This window comes from Oncorhynchus gorbuscha, linkage group LG03 (assembly GCF_021184085.1).
Source record: "Oncorhynchus gorbuscha isolate QuinsamMale2020 ecotype Even-year linkage group LG03, OgorEven_v1.0, whole genome shotgun sequence".
Classification (NCBI taxonomy): Eukaryota; Metazoa; Chordata; class Actinopteri; order Salmoniformes; family Salmonidae; genus Oncorhynchus; species Oncorhynchus gorbuscha.
This window is the reverse complement of record NC_060175.1, coordinates 64,865,205-64,886,112: the sequence shown is the minus strand read 5'-3', so window position 1 is coordinate 64,886,112 and position 20,908 is coordinate 64,865,205. Positions and strand designations below refer to the sequence as shown.

The window sequence follows — 20,908 nt, the reverse complement described above, 5'->3', positions numbered from 1 at the left end:
GAGGGGGGGGATCACGTGTGTGAAGGAGAGTGTGTAAGAGGGAAAGAAAGTAACAGTCTGTGTGAAAGCAAGGAGAAGAGGAAGAGAAGGGCATTGTAAGTGTGTAAGAGAGAGTCTATGAGAGGGAAAAAGAGAGATATAGTTGTGTGTGTGTGTGTATGAGAGAGAGAGGGGGTAAAGGGAGGGAGGGGTTAGAGAGATCAAGCAAGTGAGAAAGGGAGAGACAGAGAGAGAGAGAGAGAGAAAAGAAAGAGAGAGAGAGAGAGAAAGAGAGCGCACACTCAGAGGGAGAGCTAGCTTGAATTGATTTGAGACGGAGAGTGTAAGAACATAGACGAGTAAAGAGCAAATAGAGTGTGAGACAAGGTGAAAAGGAAAGAACAGAGTGAAGACATTGAGTCGGAGACAGAAAGAGAGAGTGAGAGACAGAGGGGAGGGGAAAGAGAGAGAGGCTAGCAGTATCAAAACTGGATGTTTCTAAGTGCTTTACTGCTGACTGATCCAATGAGCACTCACTCTGTTATTCACCACGCAAAGACACCCAGAGAGGTAGGTAAACCGGGATGCTTCCTCCCCTCCGAGTGTGTGGGTCTGTGAGAGTGTGTGTTTGGGTGTGTGTGGGTGTAGGAGTGAGTGTGAGACATACAGACAGAAATTTAGATGGAAGGGGTAAAATATATGCATAGAGCAGTTTCTTCTTTGAGAATGTGCTGTATCGACTATAATAATTTTCAGAATGTGTGATATTGAAAGAAAGTATGTTAGAAGTGTCTGAGGTATAAAAAAAATGTTTTTTTAAATGTTAGTGTGGGTGAGAAGGAAATACAACATGCATGTGTGCACTGTATATGGTATGGAAGCATGTGTGTACAGTACTTGCATAGCAGTGTGTGTCTAACAGTGTGTGTATCTACACACCAGTGTGTGTGTGTGTGTGTGTGTGTGTGTGTGTGTGTGTGTGTGTGTGTGTGTGTGTGTGTGTGTGTGTGTGTGTGTGTGTGTGTGTGTGTGTGTGTGTGTGTGTGTGTGTGTGTGTGTGTGTGTGTGTAGAGGGATAGAGAGGTGTAGGTTCCAGTAGGTTCACCATTCAGCCTGCCTGCAGATCTGGGCTCAGAATTAGAGCAGTGGGCTGAAATAGACCCAGTCCAGAGATAGCCAGGGGCCATAGTCACAGAGTGGGCACATATGACGGTGGGCGGGGGGGGGGGGTGATTGAATAAAGAGAAAGCACTGCATTAAGAATTCATAAATGTATCATTCTTATAGGCTACATTGATATTTGTTTTTCATCATTTTTATCTGGCGTTAGGCTTTAGGGCTTAACTGTTCGTGTGCCAAATACACAGCACTTGCCAAATGGCAAATGCTTTTGGGAACTTGAGGCAGAAAAAGTTAGGCAGAAAAGTTGGGCAAAAAGGACAAGTTTAATTGAGTAAGAGAAAAGCTGTGGAATGGAGAGTTGAAAGTAAAAGAGAAGGGAGGGCCAGAACAGTAGCCTTGTTTTTGGGAAAGATCTTATGTGTGATGATTGTGAGGCGCTAGACAAATTTGACAGTCACAAGACGGGGATTTCAAAAATGGCACGTCAAGGGAACTGTGCTGTTCAGATGGGTTAAATGGAACAGTAGGCCTAAATGAAATATGAACACTGACTGTAGATCTATAACCTCTCACATGAACTTTCAACATTTAGATAATACAGCGTTTGACCTTTCCATTGTGTTAAACAACAGATGATTGGTTGATTTCCATTTTTTCTTTGTATACGTTTTTTTACAAGATGATTGATAATAAAAGAATATTGTTAATCCCTTTGAGTATCTCACTGCGCCCTCGTATGCCATGTCTTGAAATATGCAGACATGCAGAAATGTAATACTTCTGACAGCCAACTTTCTAACTCCATCCATAACTGTTGGACTTCATAACATTCCCAGAAAGCATGGATTATTGAGTCATTGTTAGTTTTACACTTACGTTCCAACATTCCCTCCATCTTGTGCCAATATCAGTTCTTTTTAAGTCTTGGTTCCAATCATTTATTAACAGTTTTCAGCTGTGCTAACATAATTTCACAAGGGTTTTCTAATGATCAATTAGACTTTTAAAATGATTAACTTGGATTAGCTAACACGACGTGCCATTGGAACACAGGCGTGATGGTTTCTGATAATGGGCCCCTGTACGCCAATGTAGATATTCCATTAAAAAATCTGCAGTTTCCAGTTACAACAGTCATTTACAACATTAACAATGTCTACACTGTATCCCTGATTAATTTTAAGTTATTTTAATGATCAAATAAGTAGCTTTTCTTTAAAAAAACAAGGACATTTCTAAGTGACCCCAAACTTTTGAATGGTCGTGTATATGGAGGGTACGGGGCAACAGAAGACGAACGTCAGAGAGGTTAAGGATCTTGGAGATGGGGAAAGAGCTGATAAAACAGGGGGACAGTTTGCAAGACTCTACCCGGAGGGGCAGGTCAGGATTGGATTGCCATACCCTCTGCCCGAGACAATAACGGGAGCCGGTGTCTGGTGGTGGTCCGCCTGTTGTCGATACCTGGAGGTGGTCTTGAGAAGAGCCGACCGAGCTCTCTTCCAGGTATGGTGACAGTGGCAGATGAACATCTGGGCCGAGGGTAAGCTGACCTCTTCCTCTTGCTCCGGGAATAGCGGGGGCTGATATCCCAACGAGCGAGACCAATGGCTGAGCAAGGGAGGGTGTTGCGGCCATATTCTACCCACATGAAATTCTGGCTCAAGGTGGTGGGATTGGTGGAGACCAGGCAGCAAATAGTTGTCTCCATGTCCTGATTGGCTCGCTCTGGATGGCCGTAAGACTGGCGGTGGAACCCAGAGGACAAGCTGGCCAATGACCCAATGAGCGTGAAGAACGCCTTCCAGAACGTGGACGAGAACTGAGACTCCCGTCAGAGACCATGTCCACCTGAAGTCCATGGATCCGGTAGATGTGCTGCACCATCAGCTGGGCCAACTCCTTGGCTGAGGGTAGCTTGGGCAAAGGGATGAAGTGGGAGGCTTTGGAAAACCAGTCCACAAGGGGAAACCAGTGACGAAGTCCAGGGATATGTGTGACCAGGGACGGTGAGGGACGGGAAGGGGTTGAAGGAAGCGAGCTGGAGCTTGCCGAGGAGTCTTATTCTGGGCACACACGGTGCACAAATGCGGAGACATCAGGAACCAAGGTTGGCCACCAAAAATGTTGTCGTACAAAGGCCAGGGTCTGACAGGAGCCAGGATGGAAGGCCCGTTGAGAGGAATGAGCCCATTCCAGAACCGAGGAACAGGCAGAGTCCAGGACAAACATCCGGTCATCCGGGGCCCCTCTGGCTAACCGGATGTTGTAATTCCTTTCCATGGGGTCGAGACGATAGGAGAGGAATGCGCAAGGATGCAGCTTTTGATCTTGGGCCGAACACTGGGACAGGACAGCCCCCACTCTGACGTACGGGAAGGCTCTGGATGGAATAGTATGGGGGCGGTAATGAATTGGTGTTTGAGGTCCAAGAACACCTGGTCTGCAGCTATAGACCACTTAAACAGGACCTTGGGACATTTAAGTGCTGACAGGGGGGGAAACCCGCGTACTGTAGCTCCAGATGAACCAGCAGTAGATATTGGCGAACCCCAGGAAGCACTGCAGCTGAACACTGGAGGTGGGTTGCGGCCAATCCACCACCACACTCACCTTTTAAGGATACATCTGGATGTTGCCTGCAGCAGGATGGAGATGGTGGAGGGATGTAATTTGCATATTTCCGCTTTGACATATAGCTGGTTCTCCAGAAGACCCTAGAGGACTTGTCTGACATGGAGGACATGTTCTTGAGCTGAGTGAGAAAACCCGAGGATGTTATCAATGTAGACAAAAACGAAACAGTTCAACATGTTCCCGGAGAACATTGTTTAGGAGTGATGGTCAGTCCAAAAGGCATCACCAGGTATTAGTAGTGGCCTCTAGCCATGGTAAAGGCAGTCTTCCACTCATCCCATTCCCGCATCTGTACCATATGATAGGTTTTCCGGAGGTCAAACTTGGAGAAGATGGTAGCCCCCTGGAGAGACTCGAAAGCCGAGGCAATGAGTGGGAGCAGGAAACATTTTTTAACCATGATGTCATTCAGGCCCCGGTAGTCAAAACATGGACGCAGGGTTTTGTTGTTCTTCTTCACAAAGCAGAACCCTGCGCCGGCATGGGAGGCAGAAGGATGGATACCCTCTGCAGCCAGGGAGTCCTCAATATACATCTCCATCGCCTTGGTCTCCAGACCTGACAGGGAATAAAGCCGCCCCCGGGGTGGTGTAATGCCAAGGAGAAGGTCGATGGCAGCAGTCATAGGGCCGATGGAAGGAAGCGCGGTGGCACTGGCCTTGCTGAAAACCTCATAGAGGTCCTGTTACTCCACAGGAACGGCAGAGAGGTCCAGGGCTTTTCCCAAGCCCGCAGGAAGATGTCCCGGGGCAGGCAGCTCCGACTTCAGGTAATACTCATGGCAAAATGGGTGCCAACCCAGGTTTGAACCAGTAGCCCAGTCAATCAGGGAACTGTGTCTCTGGAGCCAGGAAAACCCCAAAACCACGGGTGCATGAGGAGATTCAATGAGCAGGAACTGCATATTCTCCCTGTGACTACCCAACACTCTCAGGTTAATGACCCAGGATTTGACACAGATGCAGACATGATAGGTGGATAGTACAGTTCTCAGATTATTTATTGGAATCAAGGGGCAGGCAAAGGGCAGGTTGAGGTCAGGCAGACGTTCATGATCAGGTCAGAGTCAGGCAGGTACAGGATGGCAGGCAGGCTCGGGTTCAGGCCAGGCAGAGGTTCATAATCGGGTTAGAGTCAGGCAGGTACTGGATGGAAGAGACTCAGAACTAGAGAAACAGGAAGGCGGGAAAGAACGCTGGTAAGACCTGACAAGACAAGATGAACTGGCAATAGACAAACAGAGAACACAGGTTTAAATACACAGGGGATAATGGGAAGATGTGTGACACCTGGAAGAGTGGAGACAAGCACAAAGACAGGTGAAACATATCAGGGTGTGCCAAATTATAGACAAGTTGACTAACAAATAGTCTACAAAAATGTCAGAAATTATAAGCAGAAACATATATTCCTATCTAAATTAGGTTGGCACAGACAGAGAGGAGGAACATATGGGTGTCAGCAGTCAAACAGATGGGGTAGATACCCCCATGCAGAGGGCAGATATGGGAAAGGGGGAGTGTTAGATACAGACTGTAAATGTGGTGGTGGCGTTGGACGTTGGGGTTAAAGGACAGACAGAAAGCACGGTTCTGTATTCAAGGATCAAATTGAAATTCTCACAAGAGCAGTCCCTTTAGACCAATACAAAGTGCAGGACAAATACAGATAATCGGACAAATAGACTCCAATCTATCATGAATAAAAGGAGTAAGCTAGACTGTCTGGGTTGGGTCCATTCATACCTGTAACAGAGGAAATATTATTGTGGCTATACCATTTGAAAAAATGTAAGCAGTTAGACAATGCATTTTTAGACAGTGCATTTTTTAAGAAGAGATGGGAACTTGATTTGTGTGTTGCTATAGTCTGAGATTGATCTCAATAGTGGGTTCACTTTGAAAGGAGTTGACGAGCATACACCTAGACGTGCCCTTGCATGTGTGTGCGCACTTGCGTCCGTATATATGAGTGTGTGCTATAACACTGCGTGGAAGTGAGTGTTTTTTTTGGGGGGGGGGGGGGGGGGGGTACAGCACTCCCTGTTTCTCTGCCCACTGCGTGATGTCTAGTTATAGCACTATGGTGAAGGAGGAAATGCTCATACATGCATGATTATAGCTCTTTCTGCTTCCACGGGAGGACTCCAGCCACTGCAGCTCACATACTCAAACCTCTTTCAATTACACGGTGTGTTTCTTGGTACCCCAAAGTCAGTTTAAATTTCCATTACCAAGTATTGCACTCTAACATGTAGTCCAACAATTTCCTTCCCTCCTGGACTGACTGTTGAAGATGATTGGAATACTACAAGTAGAAGTTAATCCACAGTGAGAAAAACACTACATTGACCTTAAATCAGTGTCTATGGTTAAACTTCAACCCTTCCAGTCTGAAATAGAGAGTTTACTGAATGTTCATCTGGTGTCAGACATATAGCTGTCTCACAGTAATATTCCAGAGCTAGGAGATACTGTATATCATATTATAACGTAAGAGTATGCATGGTCAGCATCTATTAGTCTGTTACGCGTATATGAATCGATTGTACTTTCAACCGTTTCAATGTTGTTTTTGGTGTCGGATTCGCCCTTGCCTTTGAAAGGACTAGGCAAAGTTGGGCACTTCTTTGTTACTGTGTGTTTTTCTGAATGTCCATCCGGGTGTGTATGTGTGAGTGTGTGCATAAGTGCGTAAGTGCGAGTGTGTGTGTGTGTTTGCATGCGTGCGTTAGGTTCGGCAGGGTGGGCTGGTATCAGTTCACACATGTAGATTTGTTGTGTTAGGCCTTTTGTTTTCATTTGAAGTTGTAGTCTCCTGTCTCAATCCTCTGAGATGAAGCCGGAATGGCGTCTGACTCCCATTGTGCCTGTCAGTCGCATTCACTGTCACTCAAACACATGTCCTCATTGGGAAACTGAGTACCTACCTGGCACTGCCTGCTGACTCCTTCTCTGTGACAGTTTACATGACGATCCTAATTTGAATGGTAAGGTCAGAAGCTTAAAGAGCACAGTATCGCCTAAGAACCCACCAGGGTTCATTCCGAAAGCTAAAGGGATAATATAAACCGTGTTTGTCGTCAACACCATGTGTGTGAGTGTGTGGGGGATGCTGAAGAGTGAGTACATCTCTGAATGAGAATGAACTCACTCTCCCTCTTCTAGACACACACACACACACACACAGACACACACACACACACACACACACATGAGCATGCACAGACGCATAAACAAACACACACACACACATTCCTAATTGAAACTCATGAAAGATAATTGGAAATGGAATGTCAGTGTACTTCTTGAATTGACTGGCCTCTTGTTTGGGACTGACTGGTTGCTGGCCCTTTAAGAGGTCTATTTTTACAGGGGTACAGTCATGCATGGAGCAAGGCACAGCTGAGAGAGGAGGCATGGAGAGGCCGTTGGAGAGTCTTTCTCTGACTCACAAATGTGACTCTCTACAACACATGGGCTACTAGTGTATTATTGTTATTGTGTGTGTGTGACCGTGCGTGTTTGTGTGTGTGTGCATAGGTGCATGTGCAGGGTTGAGTAGGTTACTTTCTAAATATAATCAGTTATAGTTACCTGTCCAAAATTGTAATCAGTCCTGTAACTTTTTGATTACCTGACTCAGTAACATAATCTGATTACATTCAGTTACTTTTAGATTACTTTCCTCTTTAAGCGGCATTAGAAGAAGACAAATGTATGTTACCAATTGAACGACATCTATTGCAGGATAAATCAATGTTAAAGTTTACATAGCTGGCCATATCTGGATGTTAAATTTTACATTATGGGTTGGTTAAGTAGGCTTCTTCTAACCCATGTGCTCTTACTACATACAATAATATGATTACATGATATCTTTACATTAAAAGCAAAGTCTATCATAATTTCAGTCATTCCAATAAATGATATACCCCTTGATCTTGCTGTGCTTCTACACCTGCATTGCTTGCTGTTTGGGGTTTTAGGCTGGGTTTCTGTACAGCAGTTTGAGATATCAGCTGATGTACGAAGGGCTATATAAATAAATCTGATTTGATTTGATTTGATCTTCAAAAATAGATCTTGGAAAGATGGAAATATAGATTAGCCTAATTGTTTAACCTGAGCATAATCCCAAAACGAAGGACTTATTAGCTATCCCTACTCTATTTATGATTTTGTTGTCATGGAGGACTGATTGGACTCATTGATTCAAGTTGAAAAATAAATGCTGCAGGAATGGCATGCTTTAAACACTACTGAAAAGTGCTACTTACATCTGAAAAATGAATGATATATGCTGCATTTGATACAGGCCTACTTTTTTTGTTTTTTGTTTTTATTACTTTGATATCTTGATAATATGCAGCTGTTTAAAGGGCAAACCACAGACGAAATAATAACAAAACGATCGCCCCGCCTCTGTTTCGGTTAAAAGCTGAGGGATGGGCCTGGAGAAATGTAACCACTCTTAGATTAATAGACAGAGCTATGGATGTAAGGACTGACCATCCATGATATCACAATTATTGTTTTAACCGTGTTACGAGGGAACACAGTGTTTGTTTACATTGAAAATATTTACAAACATTGGAGAAAAACCATTTTAGGTTCTCATGAAGTGTGCCAGTTCAAGAATCAGTTGAAGTCAGAAGTTTACATACACTTAGGTTGGAGTCATTAAAACTAGTTTTTCAACCACTCCACAAATGTATTGTTATTAACAAACTATAGTTTTGGCAAGTCGGTTAGGACATCTACTTTGTGCATGACACAAGTCATTTTTCCAACAATTGTTCACAGACAGATTATTTCACTTATAATTCACTGTATCACAATCCCAGCGGGTCAGAAGTTTACATACACTAAGTTGACTGTGACTTTAAACAGCTTGGAAAATTCCAGAAAATAATGCCATGGCTTTAGAAGCCTCTGATAGGCTAATTGACATAATTTGAGTGAATTGGAGGTGTACCTGTGGATGTATGTCAAGACCTCATGGGAAAATCTAAATAATTCAGCCAAGACCTCAGAACAAAATGTAGACCTCCACAAGTCTGGTTCATCCTTGGGAGCAATTTCCAAATGCCTGCAGGTACCACGTTCATCTGTACAAACAATAGTATGCAAGTATAAACACCATGGGACCACGCAGCCGCCATACTTCTCAGGAAGGAGACGCGTTCTGTCTCCTAGAGATGAACGTATTTTGGTGCGAACAGTGCAAATCAATCCAAGAACAACAGCAAAGGAACGTTTGACCCAAGTTAAACAATTTAAAGGCAATACTACCAAATACTAATTGAGTGCATGTAAACTTCTGACCCACTGGGAATGTGATGAAAGAAATAAAAGCTGAAATAAATCATTCTCTCTACTATTATTCTGACATTTCACATTCTTAAAACAAAGTGGTGATCCTAACATACCTAAGAGAGGGATTTTTTACTAGGATGAAATATCAGGAATTGTGAAAAACTGAGTTTAAATGTATTTAAATGTATTTGGCTAAGGTGTATGTAAACTTCTGACTTCAAAAGTTAGGACACACCTACTCATTCAAGGGTTAATCTTTATTTTTATTATTTTCTACATTGTACAATAATAGTAAAGAAATCACAACTATGAAATAACACAAATGGAATCATGTAGTAACCAAAAAAGAGTTAAAGAAATACAAATATATTTTGGATGCCTTGATGACAGGTTTTGCATAATTTTGGCATTCTCTCAACGAGCTTCAAATGGAATGCTTTTCCAAATGGAATGCTTTTCATTTGGGTTGAGGTAGGGTGATTGTGGAGGCCAGGTCATCTGATGCAGCACTCCGTCACTCTCCTTCTTGGTCAAATAGCCCTTACACATCATGGAGTTGTGCTAGGTCATTGTCCTATTGAAAAACAAATGATAGTAATGCCTCTCTCTAATGTCAACATGACGTCTGCTGTTTCGGTCAGTTATTACTGTTTTATTTCACTGTAGAGCCCCTACTCCAGCTCAACATGCCTTAGATAGCTCTTTTGTCACACAAACCACACATGGGGAAACCTCACCTGGCTTAACTGGTGTCTCCAGAGATGTAAGCTCCCTCATTGTCACTCGATGCCTGGGCTTACCCCCACTGTACTCACATCCCACCATGCCCTTGTCTGTACATTATGCCCTGAATCTATTCTACCATGCCCAGAAATCAGTGAATATCCCATTCACTGCTCAATAGGGACGCATAGGAACGCAGAGGTTTCTAAATAAGAGTCCCTTCCTGATTGGATTTTTCTCAGGCTTTCGCCTGCAATATCAGTTCTGTTATACTCACAGACAATATTCTTACAGTTTTGGAAACTTTAGAGTGTTTTCTATCCCAAGCCGTCAATTATATGCATATTCTAGAATCTTGTCCTGATAAAATAGCCCGTTTTCTTTGGGAACGTTATTTTTCCAAAAATGAAAATAGTGCCCCCTAGTTTCAAGTGGTTAAATAAGAATTTCCCATTAAAACAATGTAGAACTAAGAACAAATATAGTCCTTGGTTAACTCCAGACATGACTGCCCTTGACCAGCACAAAAACATCCTGCGGCGTACTGCATTAGCATCGAACAGCCCCCGTGATATTCAACTTTTCAGGGAAGTGAGGAACCAAAAAGTTAGGAAAGCTAGCTTTTTCAAACAGAAATTCGCATCCTGTGGCACTAATTCCAAACAGTTTTGGGACACTGTAAAGTCCATGCAGAATAAGAGCACCTCCTCCCAGCTGCCCACTGCACTGAGGCTAGGAAACACTCTCACCTCCGATAAATCTACGATAATCGAGAATTTCAAAAAGCATTTTTCCACGGCTGGCCATGCTTTCCACCTGGCTATCCCTACCCTGGTCAACAGCTCTGCACCCCCTGCAGCAACTTGCCCAAGCTCCCCCTGCTTCTCCTTTACCCAAATCCAGGTAGATTATGTTCTGAACGAGCTGCATTATCTGGATCCCTACAAATCAGCTGGGCTAGACAATCTGGACCCTCTTTTTCTAAAATTATCAGCCGAAATTGCTTCAACCCCTATTACTAGCCTGTTCAACCTCTCTTTTGTATCGTCTGAGATCCCCAAAGATTGGAAAGTTGCCGCGATCTTCCCCCTCATCAAAGGGAGTGACACTCTAGACACAAACTGTCTTCGAAAGCCAAGTTAACAAACAGATCACCGACCATTTTAATTCCGACTTTATAATATAATAATAATATATGCCATTTAGCAGACGCTTTTATCCAAAGCGACTTACAGTCATGTGTGCATACATTCTACATATGGGTGGTCCCGGGGATCGAACCCACTACCCTGGTTTGCTCTACCTTCTGAGCTACAGAAGGACTTTACCTTCTCCACTATGCAATCTGGTTTCCGAGCTGGTCACGGGTGCACATCAACCACGCTCATGTTCCTAAAGGATATCATAACTGCCATCGATAAGAGACAATACTGTGCAGCTGTTTTCATTGACCTGGCCAAGGCTTTCGACTCTGTCAATCACCGCATTCTTATCGGCAGACTCAATAGCCTTCGTTTCTCAAATGACTGCCTCGCCTGGTACACCAACTACTTCTCAGATAGAGTTCAGTGTGTCAAATCGGAGCGCCTGTTGTCCGGATCTCGGGCAGTCTCTATGGGGGTGCCACAGGGTTCAATTCTCGGGCTGACTCTTTTCTCTGTATATGTCAATGATGTCGCTCTTGCTGCTGGCGATTCTCTGATCCACCTCTATGCAGTCAACACCATTCTGCATACATCTGGCCCTTCCTTGGACACTGTGTTAACAAACCTCCAAACGAGCTTCAATGCCATACAACACTCCTTCCGTGGCCTCCAACTACTCTTAAATGCTAGTAAAACTAAATGCATGCTCTTCAACCAATTGCTGCCCGCACTTGCCTGCCTAGTATCACTACTCTGGACGGTTCTGACTCAGACTATGTGGATAACTACAAATACCTAGGTGTCTGGTTAGACTGTAAACTCTCCTTCCAGACTCACATTAAGCATCTCCAATCCAAAATTAAATCTAGAATTGGTCTCCTCTTTCACAACAAAGCCTCCTTCACTCATGCCGCCAAACACACCCTCGTAAAACTGACTATCCTACCGATCCTTAACTTCGGCGATGTCATTTACAAAATAGCCTCCAACACTCTACTCAGCAAATTGGATGTAGTCTATCACAGTGCCATCTGTTTTCACCCACCACTACCCACCACTGCGACGTGTATGCTCTCGTTGGCTGGCCCTTGCTACATATTTGTCACCAAACCCACTGGCTCCAGGTTATCTATAAGTCTTTGCTAGGTAAAGTTCCGCCTTATCTCAGCTCACTGGTCCCCATAGCAACACCCACCCGTAGCACACGTTACAGCAGGTATTTTTCACTGGTCATCCCTAAAGCCAACACCTACTTTGGCCGCTTTTCCTTCCATTCCTCTGCTGCCAATGACTGGAATGAATTGCAAAAATCACGGAATCTGGAGACTTATATCTCCCTCACTAACTTTAAGCATCAGTTGTCAGAGCAGCTTATCGATCACTGTACCTATACACAGCCCATCTGTAAATAGCACACCCAACTACCTCATCCCCATATTGTTTTTGTTTTTCTAAACTCTTTTGCTCCACAGTATCTCTACATGCACATCATCATCTGCACATCTATCACCACAGTGTTAATTGCTAAAATGTAATTACTTTGACACCATGGCCTATTTATTGCCTTACCCCCCTAATCTTACTATATTTGCACACACTGTACATAGATTTTCCTATTGTGTTATTGACTGTACGTTTGCTTATCCCATGTGTAACTGCTTTGCTTTATCTTGACCAGGTTGCTGTTGTAAATGAGAACTTGTTCTCAACTGGCCTACCTAGTTAAATTAAGATGAAATACAAATAAAAGTTAAAAAATGTAATACAAGTCCCAGCAAGCACAAACCAGATGGGATGGTGTATGCTATGCTGGTTAAGTGTGCCTTGAATTCTAAATAAATCACAGACAGTGTCACAAGCAAATTACCCCACACAGTGAACTTACAGTACTGTACGTGTGGTATGCCCATTGGCTCTCATATACAGTAACCAAAAAACACATACACACACTCAAACACATTACATCTCTGTACAATGGATTAAAGTGAGCAAAAATAAACCAATCTCTGCTTTTTGTGTTGAGTCCTCCGACTCTTTTCTGCCTTGATTTAGTCCTTTTGGAAGTTTTTTGGGGTAAATCTTTCACATTCATTCTCTCTGCACAAATGTACACACAGGCATACATACAGTACACCCACTGCAAAATTACTTATAAATCCTCAATATGTGGGCCTAAAATACCCATCTGCCTTATGCAATCTGCATGTTACATAATGCCTGTCATTATCACAGGGCTCCTTCACACCCTGCCATGCCTCTCCACCTACATTGATAGTATACGCACACGCACACGCACATTGATTAATACACACACCCGCACACTGCTTCATAAATACACACACACACACACACACGCACGCACGCACGCACGCACGCACGCACACACGCACACACACACACACACACACACACACACACACACACACACACACACACACACACACACACACACACACACACACACACACACACACACACACACACACACACACGCATATGCAGGTAAAAGTAACACATTCACATGCAGACATAAAGGAAACAACACAGAGACACCTCCTTCCCCCTGAGTTGACAGTCATTACACTCCAGCACTCTCAATATCTCTCTTTCTCTAGTTGTTAGGGAGCACACTCAAGCAGAAAGAGCAAGAGAGAGAAAGTAAGAGGGAGAGAGATGGGCAGAGAGGTGGAGAGAGACACAGATGTAGAGAGAGATGGGTAGAGAGGTGGAGAGAGACACAGATGTAGAGAGAGATGGGCAGAGAGGTGGAGAGAGACACAAATGTAGAGAGAGATGGGTAGAGAGGTGGAGAGAGACACAGATGTAGAGAGAGATGGGCAGAGAGGTGGACAGAGACACAGATGTAGAGAGAGATGGGCAGAGAGGTGGAGAGAGACACAGATGTAGAGAGAGATGGGCATAGAGGTGGAGAGAGACACAGATGTAGAGAGAGATGGGCAGAGAGGTGGAGAGAGACACAGATGTAGAGAGAGATGGGTAGAGAGGTGGAGAGAGACACAGATGTAGAGAGAGATGGGCAGAGATGTATGTAGGGAAAAGGGAAGAGCTAAAGGACTCCCATTACACCCTTTCACACCAAACGCAGGTGAAAATACAGGGCAGTAGAACTGGTTTCTATGTTTGTTTGTGTGTGTGTGTGTGTGTGTGTGTGTGTGTGTGTGTGTGTGTGTGTGTGTGTGTGTGTGTGTGTGTGTGTGTGTGTGTGTGTGTGTGTGTGTGTGTGTGTGTGTGTGTGTGTGTGTGTGTGTGTGTGTGTGTGTGTGTGTGTGTGTGTGTTTAGTGATGCGCGGGTCAGTTGTTTATGTTTACTTGCTAAGGTGAAAAGCTGAGCCCCACACCTGACCCTAACCCGCAAATATAGAACATGCACTGTACAGTCAGAGATGGTGGTGATATTTTGTGTTTCTACTTATATTATCTGACATTTTGGCAGGATATTTGTTAGTCAACTTACATTCAGCTTTTCTTCGACCATTTCTTGTTGCCCTAGAAGACTAATTAAACCCTTTCTCACCAGAATAATGGAAGAAATTGATAAAATGAATGCTTCAATCTAGTTGACATTGGTTGAGTGTGTTTTCCTTTTCCTCTTTCATCTCTGCTTATCTCAGCGAAGACGTTTAGGGACCGGGGAGAAAACGCAATAAAAAAAACTACGGGAAAGATTTTCTGTGCAACATTTTCTAATGACATCAGTTTGACAGGTTTTAAGGAAATTAAAAGCTGCTAAAACGAGTTTGTTTTGGATGCATATTATATCCGGTTGAAATACTATCAGCTTTAATGCTGGTAAAGATAGCAGCTTTACAGACGGTCCTTAACTGCACATTCATTTTTTCAAGATGCTGAAATAAATAAATCATATTTCTCCACTCCTGTTCCTGAGTCAAAATATACATCTGATGTTTTATTTTACTGCAAGAAATGGTTAATTCTGCCACTTCACCAAATCTTCAATTTTCTGGCCCTTCCTTCTATACATTTTTCAACTCTTAATTTTTTCATGTTATTTAATTCAACTCCGACATGGTCCTTTTTGCCTCAGTGGATCGACATTACATTTTTCTCCCCATGTTCCCAAAATAATTTGTCAATTGACGCCAAGTTAGGTCTTAAAGCTTAGGCTTACGCACTAAAGCAATACACAAATAATGAAAGAAGAACCTGAATGTAGCCTATAGATATGAATTGTACAATAATTATACAATTATGGATTTTTAATGCATTGTTTTCTCTTTATTCAAGCCGCACGTCTTTCATCCACACAGTATTTCATGACCCTAACACCGCGGGGACTACATGTTATGAGTCAACCTTGTGTGTGTGTGTGTGTGTGTGTGTGTGTGTGTGTGTGTGTGTGTGTGTGTGTGTGTGTGTGTGTGTGTGTGTGTGTGTGTGTGTGTGTGTGTGTGTGTGTGTGTGTGTGTGTGTGTGTGTGTGTGTGTGTGTGTGTGTGTGTGTGTGTGTGTGTGCGTGCGTGCGTGTGCGTGTGTGTGTGAATGTGTATGTGTGTGTAAATCATGCATGTGCGTGTGTGTGTTTGCGTCAATGAGTGTTTTTTGCGTCAGCGTGTGTGAATGTGAGTCTCCCTAGTTCTGTGTGGGTCCTATCCTAAACCCTGGGAGAGGATAAGCACATTCAGTGATCAACAGGGCAGCAAAGTGATAGTGGGGGCTGCTCACTACTTCAATAGTAAAGATGAAAACCACACAGCACTGCAACACACAACTACACTACCGTTTTCTTCAGTTTCCTGGACCTGAGCTGACGGCTCACTCATTGGCACAGATCCAGGATCAGCTTCACCTCCCCAAGTTCTATCCTTAGCTCCAAACAGCTACAGGTGTGCCCGTGCATGTGTGCGATAACAACAGTCAGCGTAAGACATATGACTCAGACAGGAGACAAGAGTAGAGCAATGTTGGCCTCCTCCGCCATGCTGAGTCTATAGCAGGGGTCCTGACCTCTCACCTCTGCCTCCTACCATACTCCCACACCACATCCACTGGTGAGGCCCTGCTGATTCCCTTTCTCCTCACATAGAGAGACAACACACACACACAATGAAAATCATGCAGAAATCATGCGCATGCTCACACACAGTACGTATACACACAGGTACGAGAGAGAGAGAGAGAGAGAGAGAGAGAGAGAGAGAGAGAGAGAGAGAGAGAGAGAGAGAGAGAGAGAGAGAGAGAGAGAGAGAGAGAGAGAGAGAGAGAGAGAGAGAGAGAGAGAGAGAGGTAGCAATTTCAGACATAATTGAGAGTATGTTACCCGAAGAAGAAAAAACTGTCAAGATGACCCCCTTTCATTCAGTCTTGCATTTTTTTTAAATGTAGGTCTTGCTAGCATACGCCTTTTTCTACATCCAGTTGTGCAGGTGAGAGTAGGGGTGTGCAGATGTGGGTGGGGATATATTTTAATAAATCTATTGAATATACACCATAACAAAGAAACTTAAACATAATTAACATCATTTTTAAACATAATACTGTAGGTCTGTTCATTGAATTTAAAGTACAGGGATTGTTTCCCTCTTCACCTATCAGATGTATAACATTTTAGAAAGCAGGTAAAAAGAAGACGGTATTGGAAAGTTGGCGGAATTTTGACTCGGTATAAAACGCACAAGAGAGAGAGAGAGACAGAGACAGAGAGAGACAGAGACAGAGAGATGGAGAGAGAGAGATGGAGAGAGAGAACACGAGAGAGAGACAGAGAGAGAGACAGAGAGAGATGGAGAGAGAGAACACGAGAGAGAGACAGAGAGAGAGACAGAGAGAGATGGGGAGAGAGAACACGAGAGAGAGACAGAGAGAGAGACAGAGAGAGATGGAGAGAGAGAACACGAGAGAGAGAACGCGAGAGAAAGACAGAGAGAGAGAGAGACAGAGACAGAGAGAGATGGGGAGAGAGAACACGAGAGAGAGACAGAGAGAGAGAGAGACAGAGAGAGATGGAGAGAGAGAACACGAGAGAGAGAACGCGAGAGAGAGACAGAGACAGAGACCGAGAGAGATGGAGAGAGAGAACACGAGAGAGAGACAGAGAGAGAGAGCAAGACAGAGAGAGATGGGGAGAGAGAACGCGAGAGAGAGACAGAGAGAGCGACAGAGAGAGATGGAGAGAGAGAACGCGAGAGAGAGACAGAGAGAGAGCGACAGAGAGAGATGGAGAGAGAGAATGCGAGAGAGAGAAAGAGAGCGACAGAGAGAGATGGAGAGAGAGAACGCGAGAGAGAGAGACAGAGAGAGAGAGAGCGACAGAGAGAAATGGAGAGAGAACGCGAGAGAGAGAGACATCGAGAGAGAGAGAGCGACAGAGAGACTGAGAGAGACGGAGAGACAGAAAGACAGAGAGAGACTGACAGAGACAGAGAGAGACAGAGATGTGGCCTGAGTGTATCATCTGGGCTTATGTACTTTACGTGAACTTTCTTTATCGAGGTCTTTTAAAATCTCAGAGAGGGTTCTAGTTGGCTCTGCTAAAACAACACCATTGAAGTTACTTTGTATTTTGGTTGAATCAAACTTTGACTGGGTGTCAAAGGTGATTGACGTTTGTAATATAGGTCTCATATTAAATATGAAAATAGTTTTAATATTATGTAATTGTTCAAGAGAACGAGGAGATGTATATATTATGTAATGTGGTGGATGTAGGTGGATGTGTATATGTGTCTGAGTAATCACAGTGTACAGTATCACCCCATCTCCTGATATAGCTGTCAAGGTGTTAGTGTGTAACACTGACCACAGCACACCTGACTGCTCCAGATAATTGCTGCTATTCCAGGTGACTACGGAAATCAACACATTACACTTTCTGTTCCTGAACTGCTGTAACCTTGGTGATGACGGGCTCTTCGCGGGCTCTGGTCTCCATGGTGATAGACAGAACCATACGGTATGTTTGACTGTTACTGACAGTTTGTTACCATAGCTATTTGGAGAAAACACTGATCATCCCTGGCCAGAAGTCTCTCTCTCTCTCTCTCTCTCTCTCTCTCTCTCTCTCTCCCTCTCTCTCTCGCTCTTTCTATCTCTCTCTCTTTCTTCGTCCCCTCTCTCTGGCTCTATCACTTCCCTTTTCCTTCCTCTCCACTCTTTCTCTTTATATATCTCCCTACCTTCCTCCCTCTTCTCCCTCTCCCTCTCACCAGCAACCATTCATGTCCCTTCCTCCCTTCCTCCCTCTCTCTCTCTTTCTACCCACCTCTTCTACTCTCACCCTCCCTCTCTCTGTCTCCCTGGTAAGCGGGTCACTGATCTCATAGCGCAGGAGTTCTGCTCACACCAGGTGCTCTGAGCTTGGCTAATCTAGTCGGATTTGACTGCTGTTTGCGTGTGTCACAGAACCGCATGGGGGGTTACAGCTTGCTAGAGGGTGCTGGTACAGTTTGACATGGAACACATAGCCTATAGGCCTAAGTGCAAATAATGAGCATCTCTGGATACTATCCTGTGGTGATGCGGTTATTTGCATGAGTAATGCATCTCAATTAACATCGAATCAAATGTTATTCGTCGCCGAATTAAACAGGTGTAGACCTTAACGTGAAATACTTACTTACGAGTCCTTAACCAAGAATGCAGAGTTTTAAAAAGTTGAAAAAATCTGCTTAAGAAACTAAACGAAAAATAGTGACACGATAAAATAACAATAACAAAGCTATGCACAAGGGGGGGTCGGTACCAAGTCAATGTGCAGGGGTACAGGTTAGTCGTGGTAATTGAGGTAATATGTACGTACATGTTGGTAGGGTTGAAGTGATTATGCATAGATAATAAACAGAGAGCAGCAGCAGCGTATGTGAAGAGTGTGAAGGTGTGTGTGTGTGTGTGTGTGTGTGTGTGTGTGTGTGTGTGTGTGTGTGTGTGTGTGTGTGTGTGTGTGTGTGTGTGTGTGTGTGTGTGTGTGTGTGTGTGTGTGTGTGTGTGTGTGTGTGTGTGTGTGTGTGTGTGTGTGTGTGTGTGTGTGTGTGTGTGTGTGTGTTGGAGTGCCAGTGTAGTATGTGTGAGTGTGTGGTTAGAGCTCAGTGAGTGCACATCGAGCCTGTGCAAAGAGAGTTAGTGTAAAAGTTTTTAAAAATATGAATAAAATAATGGGGTCAATGCAAGTAGTCTGGGTAGTCATTTGATAACTGTTCAGCAGTCTCATGCCTTGGGGGTAGAAGCTGTTCAGGAGCCTGTTTGTCTTAGACATGGAGCTCCAGTGCCGCTTGGCATGCGGTAGCAGAGAGAACCGTCTATGACTTGGGTGGCTGGAGTCTTTGGGCCTTCCTCTGACACCACCTGGTATAGAGGTCCTGGATGGCAGGAAACTCGGCCCCACTTATGTACAGGGCTGTACTCACTACCCTCTATAGTGGCTTGCTGTCGGATGCCGAGCAGTTGCCATACCAAGCGGCTATGCAAACAGTCAGGATGGTCTCGATGGTGCAGCTGTAGAACTTTTTGAGGATCTGAGGACCCATGCCAAATTTTTTCAGACTCCAGAGGGGGAATAGACGTTGTCATGCCCTCTTTACGACTGTCTTGGTGTGTTTGGACCATGATAGGTCCTTTGTGATATGGACACCAAGGAACTCAGCGATGTGAGTGGGGGCATACTCGGCCCTCCTTTTCCTGTAGTCCACGATCATCTCCTTTCTCTTGCTCACTTTGAGGAAGAGATTGTTGTCTTGGCAGCACACTGTCAGGTCTCTGACCTCCTCCCTGTAGGCTGTCTCATCGTCGTCAGTGATCAGGCAGTCATGTGTGAACAGGGAGTACAGGAGGGGACTAAGCATTCACCCCTGAGGATGGCCCCCGTCCATGACACAAATATGACAACAATTCAACCAGTCACAGGAGCATAGGGGCAGGATAGGATGCTATATGTTATTTACATGTATCATTGAGGATGGGTGATAAACAATGTTTGTGTGTGTGTGTATGTGCCATCATCAAAGCCCAAAGCCCACTCCATGGTTTGCTACACTTCTGATACAGCATGGTATGACTGTTAGGGGTGGAAATCTGATCAAATAAAACTCCATCGGATGACAGCTAAATGTCAATGAAGGAAAAGAACAACGCCCCCATGCTAAAATGTCAGCAGAGACATTAGAATAACTCAAGTAGAAGCTACTGAGGGGAGGATGGCTCACAATAATGGCTGAAACGGAACAAATGGAATAGTCCCCACAAGGTCAAAAGCTTTTTCTAGGAGGTTTCTATGGTTCGTTTTAGGGTTAGGTTTAGGTTTATGGCTAGTGGTTATGGAAATTAGGATTTTGAATGGGACTAAATTGTGTCCCCACAAGGTTAATCATACAAAACTCTGTGTGTTGTGTCTGCGAGAGAGAGAGAGTTAGAGAGAGAGAGAGAGAGAGAGAGAGAGAGAGAGAGAGAGAGAGAGAGAGAGAGAGAGAGAGAGAGAGAGAGAGAGAGAGAGAGAGAGAGAGAGAGAGAGAGAGAGAGAGAGAGAGAGAGAGAGAAAGAGAAAGGAGGTCTGCTGTAGTACTCTCCATACAGAGGGTGAGGAATTTTCATTTTTTTATTTTACCTTTATTTAACATGGGCAAGTCAGTTAAGAACAAATTCTTATTTTCAATTAAGAATAGGAACAGTGGGTTAACTGCCTTGTTCAGGGGCAGAACGACAGATTTGTACCTTGTCAGCTCAGGGATTCAATCTAGCAACCTTTCAGTTACTGGCCCAACACTCTAACCACTAGGCACCTGCCGCCCCAGTAAAGGAAGAGGAGAGTTCGGAGGAGAAGAGTAGGTTCCCATTTCCCACTCTGCTGAGTGGCTGACCTGGATGTAATTAGCCAAGTCATATTTTTAACTGATACTGTGTAAAAGCCAGCTTAAGGAGCCATAGCTGCCCTATTTATACCCCCGGGGTTGACGGCCTGTACCACTACACAGGGGGATTTTCTCCCAGAACTGTTCTAAGCCTGCTTTAGGCTGTA

The 20,908-nt window shown here is 44.2% G+C and overlaps 1 protein-coding gene across 1 annotated transcript in view; it reads left to right on the top strand.

Annotated features, from left to right (window-relative positions):
• Positions 1 to 200: 200 nt before the first annotated feature.
• The window catches only part of LOC124031706 (genetic suppressor element 1-like), a 47,027-nt gene continuing 26,319 nt past the window's right edge, over positions 201 to 20,908 (top strand). Inside the window, exon 1 of the mRNA XM_046343290.1 lies at positions 201 to 549. The gene's annotated coding sequence lies outside the window, so the exon portion shown is untranslated. The remainder of the gene's footprint in view (positions 550 to 20,908) is intronic.